The sequence below is a fragment of the Solanum lycopersicum genome, chromosome 5 (assembly GCF_036512215.1).
Source record: "Solanum lycopersicum chromosome 5, SLM_r2.1".
Classification (NCBI taxonomy): domain Eukaryota; kingdom Viridiplantae; phylum Streptophyta; class Magnoliopsida; order Solanales; family Solanaceae; genus Solanum; species Solanum lycopersicum.
This window is the reverse complement of record NC_090804.1, coordinates 23,582,583-23,589,489: the sequence shown is the minus strand read 5'-3', so window position 1 is coordinate 23,589,489 and position 6,907 is coordinate 23,582,583.

Sequence of the window (6,907 nt, the reverse complement as noted above, 5' to 3'; positions counted from 1 at the left end):
TAACATTAATCTCAAACACCCTACATGCAAATGCAACAATGACTTGCTTACTCATAACTTTAAGAGTACTAAGAAGAAAATTAGTATCTTGATATGCATTTTCTTCGGATTCGAAGGGATGTGGATATATTTTTTTTATATCCTCTTCATCTTCCCAAGTAGCTTATTCAACACTTTGGTTCCTCCAAAGGACCTTGACTGATACTATTTCTTTTGTTCTCAACTTGCGAACTTGACTATCTAAGATCTCAATCGAAATCTCTTTATAAGATCGACTATACTTGATCCCAATTTTTTAGTTAAAATGATCAATGAAGGATCTCACATGCACTTATTTAACATAAAGATGTGAAACGCCAGATGAACTGCTGTTAAATCTTAGGGTAGCTCTAACTCATAAGCTACATTTTTAATCCTCTTGGCTATGCCATAAGGTCCAATATACCGGGGACTAAGCTTTCCCTTCATACCAAACTTCATAACGCCTTTTATGGGTGAAACTTTTAGATATACCCAATTATCTTCTTCAAAACTCTAATGGATTCGTCTTAACATCGGAGTAGTATTTTTGATGACTTTGTGCCATTTAAATCTCTCTGTAATCACCTTTAACTTACTCCATAGCTTGGTGTACTAAAGCTTGTCCTACTAAACCTGCTTTACAGTGATTATTTTTTTACTTTTATCATTGCCAGTAGAGTGAAATATAACTATGTTTTTCGAGTTTAAACTTCGAGGATACTCTTTTGTTGAATATATATGGTCATTACTTGTTTATATTTTTCGAGTTTAAACTTCGAGGATACTCTTTTGTTGAATATATATGGTCATTACTTGTTTTAAAAAACTATTTTGTAGGGTTGGTACTTTTTTTATTTACTTTAGTGAATTCCTAACTTATACACTTGATGTTTACATGATTTTCTTAATGTAATGTCTGTTTTAATCTATTCGTTCTAACAGGTGGTTGACTATTTGAATTACTGTCCCATCATTTTTTTAGTTCGACTTACTCTTAGTTATACATTTTCTGCAGTGAAGTTTCTTAATATGACATTCCCTCTTTTGAGGAAACAAGAGATCAGAGGGAGCAGGGTAGAAAAATCAAGTGAAATGGTCTTACGAGTAAACATGGGTCAGAGGGAGCAGGGGTAGAAAGAACAAGAGAAATGGTTCTAAAAAGGTTAGACTTAAACCATATGTTCCTCTAAATAATATGGTAATCCAATGTTTCGTTTTTTTGCAAGATGTCTATGTTATTTCCAATCACTTAAAATGCCTTAATGTTTTTGTATATGAAAGTGCATATTTTGCGAAAGAGAGAAGTCCAAGTTGTTCATGTCAACAAAAATAAGGGTGTAAGAATTGTTTTCTTAGTTCGAGACTGATGTCTGGTCCTTATATCATACAATGCATAAGTGCATTGATTGTTTGGTCGAAATGGTGGGATAAAATATTCATGGGATAGTTGATATCTCATACCAAACATGAAATAAAGTTAATCCTAAACCTTGTCTCGAGATTTGTTTTCTTATCTTATGACCGTAAAGGTATAAGTTCATACTTGAGATATTATTACATCGTGTAAGTTGAATATAACTTTGTTGGAGTGAACATATAAAAAAAATTATATAATTGCCATACATGTGGGATTTGTAAAAAGGCCCTCTTTTGTCAATTGCTTTTTTAAGTTTGTATCTTGGTCTACTAGATTACTCAAACTAGAATTGTATAGAATATGCATGTCGAGATGATTAATTTGCATGGTCATTAAATATGGACAAACAATTGTAAACTAAATAATGTACTTTGATGATAAGAATATTGAAAATATGTTAATCACCAAAAGTGTGTTTCATATGAAGGAAATGTATTCCTACTTCACCAAGAGTGTCATCTATATTTAATTATTTTTACTTGCTGTAAGGAAACCAGCAAACTTGTGTGTTAGGTTGAGATTCAATGGCAAGATATTATATAATAAATCAAGTTATGATATAATGATTAAATCATAGGTGTGTCGAATTATTAAATTTATTAAGGTTATTCTTAATGGAGAAATTACGATTTAACTCTAAGTTTGAACTTTAGGAAATTGATTAGAGAGTTAGGTGAATTTTAGGTCTGGGCTCACATAGAATAATATGAGTTCGTATACACTCGTTAACTTAAAATTATGTACATATACTTGATAGATTGGAAAAGTTCGGAGTCATTGATGAAAGGAAAAACTTTGAGAAGTAGTTTGATTGACTTCGGTTCTTCGGTGGTGGTAGATTATGGTTTATGCTATTTGATAGTGACTCTTAGTAGTGATTGATAATGATTGAATCATCTGGTGAAGTTTTCTATGTACTTAATTGTATAGTTGTGTGGCTTGGTTGTGTGTTTTGATATTGGTTTAAAATCCTAAGATCGTAGAATTTATATTCTTGAACCCTCTTTATGGAAGTGATGCCTTCAACAAAGAAAGTTTGATGAAATAGTATCAATGGTGATAATAAATGATTAATTAATGGTACTATTGGATCGGGGTGTCACGTTCTGACATGGTATAATTGGATCAAAGTATCACATTTTGACACAGTATTCATGGATCAGAGTGTCATGTTCTGACACGACATTCTTGGATCGAAATGTCACGTTCTGACACGATATTCTTGGATCGGAGTGTCACATTATGACACGATATAATTAGATCGGAGTGTCACGTTCTAACACTGTAACATTAAAGGAAAAAGATATGAAATTAACGTAATGCACTCAATTTCAAAGAAACCATTTCTCAAAGGAGCGTGGTGTGGAGGCATGAGTCTTCATGGGTGTTTGATATTATGATTGATTATGTGGTCACTTGTTCATATTGTTTGTTGCTTACCACTTTTTAAGTGTCGTTGTTGAGTTCATACTATTATTCATTGTATATTAGGTACTATTTTGGGTTGAGTGATGATACCTACTCAGTACATGTTGCCCGTACTGAGCTCTACTTGTGTTTTTTCTTTATTCTCCTTTTATGGAATGCAACGACTGTACCAATTACTTCAAATTGCCCTCAGCTCTAGCCAGCTTCCAGCCTATCAGGTTCCAGGTGAGCTATTCATTTAAGCTCATGTTGGATTCTCTCGGTCATGAGAAGATGTTTTATGTTTTTAGACACATACCATTCTATTCTTTTATTTTGGTGTATTTGATATTCGTAGACTTAGTATTTGGAAATTAGATGCCCTTGATGTGATGACTTTCAGGTTTTGAGAAATGATACTTTAATAAGTTTTGGAGCTATACATTATTTTGTTATTCATAGTATAATTTTAGTATATGTTGGAGTTTGGATTCCTTGGTTCGCCAACCTAGGAGGTTAAGTGTGAGTGCCGACTCACGACTCATTTTGGGTCATGACACTTGTACCAAACATGAAATGAAGTTAATCTTAAACCTCATCTTGAGATCGATTTTCTTATCTTATGACCCCAAAGGTATAAGTTGATGCTTGAGATATTATTACATCATGTAAGTTTGATATAACTTTGTTCGAGTGAACTTATAACACAAATTATATTATTGTTGTAACACCCCGAAGCCAAAACAGACAAAAAATTATCTTTACAAAAAAATATGCAGGAGCAACCAATGGTGGAAGCGACAGACCGTAGCCTGACCTACGGTCCGTCCTGCACAACCGTCGATGGGATAAGAAACTCCTAAAATTTCAGCCCAAAAAATTTGGTTATGTCTTGGACGACGGACGAACTTACGATCCATAGGTCAGACGATGGTCCGTAGTTCGTGACCGTTCATCGATACCCCTATTCACCCACTCTCTAACAAGTGCTACGGATGACCATCACGGTCCGTATGTCTGACCGTAGGTGGAATATTTGCAGAGAGCTAAGGGGAAATGCGGTTGGATCAAATTCAAATGGTAATAACTCGTAACATAAAATGAATTAGGTGTGCCATGACTTAACCACGGATAGATAATTTATTTATCTTTCCATATCCACTGAACTTGCTAAAATCAGACCTCTGAGTAAAAAATTATGCCAATTTTATTAAAGTCCTGTCGAACAGGCCCAGTCAATAGACCCAACGACGGGTCGTGAGTCAGGCGAAAGACAATCAGTCCTGGCCGTCATTTAGTCCGATAGCAACAGTCCCATGGGTCTTGGTGACCTTTCCCACTTCATTTAAACCTTAAGATACGTCATTTTGACCTTAAATCATCAAATTTTAGTTAGTTTAAGTCTAGAAACATAATTAAAACATATCTAAGTCAAATCAATAAATCAAAATATAGAAAATTAGAAGCAAGAGAGGACAAAAAGCTTAAGAACCCTAGTTCAATAACGCAACAAGTTCAAGCAGTTCCAGCCCGGAAACTTAAGTATTTTTCCGTGGATTTCATCACCAGGTATGTCAGATTTCACTAATGCATTCCTTTCACCCATTGGGTCCCTAGTTTTCCGTCAGTTCTTGATTCTATTATAATAATTAAACCTAGGGTTCCTAGAATTACAATACAATTTCATGATTTAGATGAAATATATGTTCCAATCAGATTATCATGTTATTATTTAGTTTATTACATGAATTTCAGAAGCCTAGATTTGTATTTCTTTAGTTCTTGAATTACACATGCTAGGTCAGATATTTCAGACATTTCAGATATACATGCCTCAGTTATAAATGCATAATTACCAGATTAATCGTTGCATTCTCAGTTTGAATGTTCAGTTTCGATCTATCTAGTATTTATAGAAACTCAGACATAATCAGTAAATTTACAGAATTCATAGGGAGTAGCATAATACCGAGTTGGGCTAGTATTTAGCGTACCCAATAGTCCCAAAACTACTAGCCAAGTAGGATGTAAGTCCCCTCTATGATCAATCAATTTAGTGAGCACGCCAACATGCATTTTTACCTTTGGCAGGATGTATTGGGTCTTCTCGATGGGACATATACATCAGACTTCACATTTAGCTCATATGATTTTGTTACCATTTATTAGTAGCTCCCACAGATCAGTCAGACTCTCTGCATTGACCATTTATCAGTATATTCATTATTCAGTTTCAACATGTGATAAATTGGTCATTGTATCCTGTTATATCAGAATTCAGTTTATCATGTCAGATTATTATACTTGCTTTTAGGCTTATTCAATTATGTTTTATTTTAGTTTTACTCTATCGTACATGCTTAGTACCTTTCAAGTACTGATGTATACGCGCTCTACATCTTCTCGTGATGTAGGTCAGCTTCTTAGCATCCAAATCACGCATAGATCAATTTTCCGATCTGCAGTTTAGCAGAATCAGTGGTGAGTCCTCTTTCTTCGAGGACAATAGTTATGAGTGTTTTCAGTCTTTAGTCATTTAGTTTCAGTTTTCGCTAGATTAAGCTGGGGGGGGGGGCTTGTCCCAATATTTCTAGTCCAGTTTAGAGGCTTTTTTCAGACATAGTTAGATTCAGCTTAGTGTTGAGTTAATATTTCATTTGTATTAAACTCATTGTTTACAAATATCTCAGATATAGAATATGGTTATTCCACATCTTCTAAGATTTAAATATGATTAAGCTTCTGCATCAGTTTATTATCTTGAGTATGCTCATGATCATGCCAGCAGAGTTAGCTTGGGATTACTTGTGGTCCTAGGTACCGTGTCCGCGTCTTGGGAGTAGCTCGGGGCGTGATAATTGCCTTACAGGTGGGATTTGTAAAAAGGCCCTCTCTTTTGTCAATTTCTTTTGTAAGTTTGTATGTTGGACTTATAGACTATTCAAACTAGAATTGTATCAAATGTGCATGTTGAGGTGATTAATTTGCATGACCCTTAAATCAGGACAAAAAATTATAAACTAAATAATGTACATTGATTATGAGAATATTGCAAATATGTTAATCACCTAGAGCGTGTTTGGTATGAAGAAAAATATTTTTCAAATTTTTTTTTACTAAATTTATCATGTTTTTTTGGGTCAAATATTTTCCAAATAAACTCATTTTCCTAAAATTTAAGGAAAATGACTTCGCTTGAAAACTTAATGAAAACATTTTTCAAAACTTTGTTCCAACCTCCCCTACCCAACCCACCCTACAAGCCACCAACTCACCCCTACCATCCCCCACCCACCCAACCCACCCCTACCAGCCCCCCACCCCAAACCCATCTCTCCCCCACCCTCAAAAAAGATTATTGTTTTTAAAAATTATTTTAAACTTCAAATTTCAGTTTTTACCCCTACCCTCGGCCCCCAACCACTCCACTAGCCCCTCTCCTCCTCGCCACCCTACATCATTAACCCCTTACAAGTGCCCCCTCAAAAAAATTTAATATTTTAAAAAAATTCAACTTCAAAGTATAATTTTTTCTCCCCTACCCTCAACCCCCCCCCCCCCCCAACAAAATTTTCGTTTGTTTTTTTAAAAATATTCAACTTAAAAAATTATTTTTTACTCTAGTAAAAAGAGGATATTTCTCAAAAAGTTTTTTATTCCAAAACTAAACAATAAAATATTTTTCAGCAAAATATTTTATACTTATCAACTAAACATGAGAAAATAAGTCAAATACCTACTTGTTTTCAAGGAAACATTTTCTAGGAAAACATCTTCCTTCTTACTAAACACATCCCAAGTCTTGCCCATTTGTAATTCATCCATAATTGACTTATCCCCTTTCCTTTAAATGACCTTCCAGATAAAACTTCGATTTGTATGATGATTAGCCATATTAGAAAAAGTTGACGAATTTGATATTAATTGACTACGTACATAACATATTCATGTTATCGCAGAAACAACTATCTCTATTTTAGGTTGAATAGAATATCTTCAGTTAGAGAGTTACTACTATGATATTTTCATGTCGTTACACTAGATATTTTAATTTTTATGCAG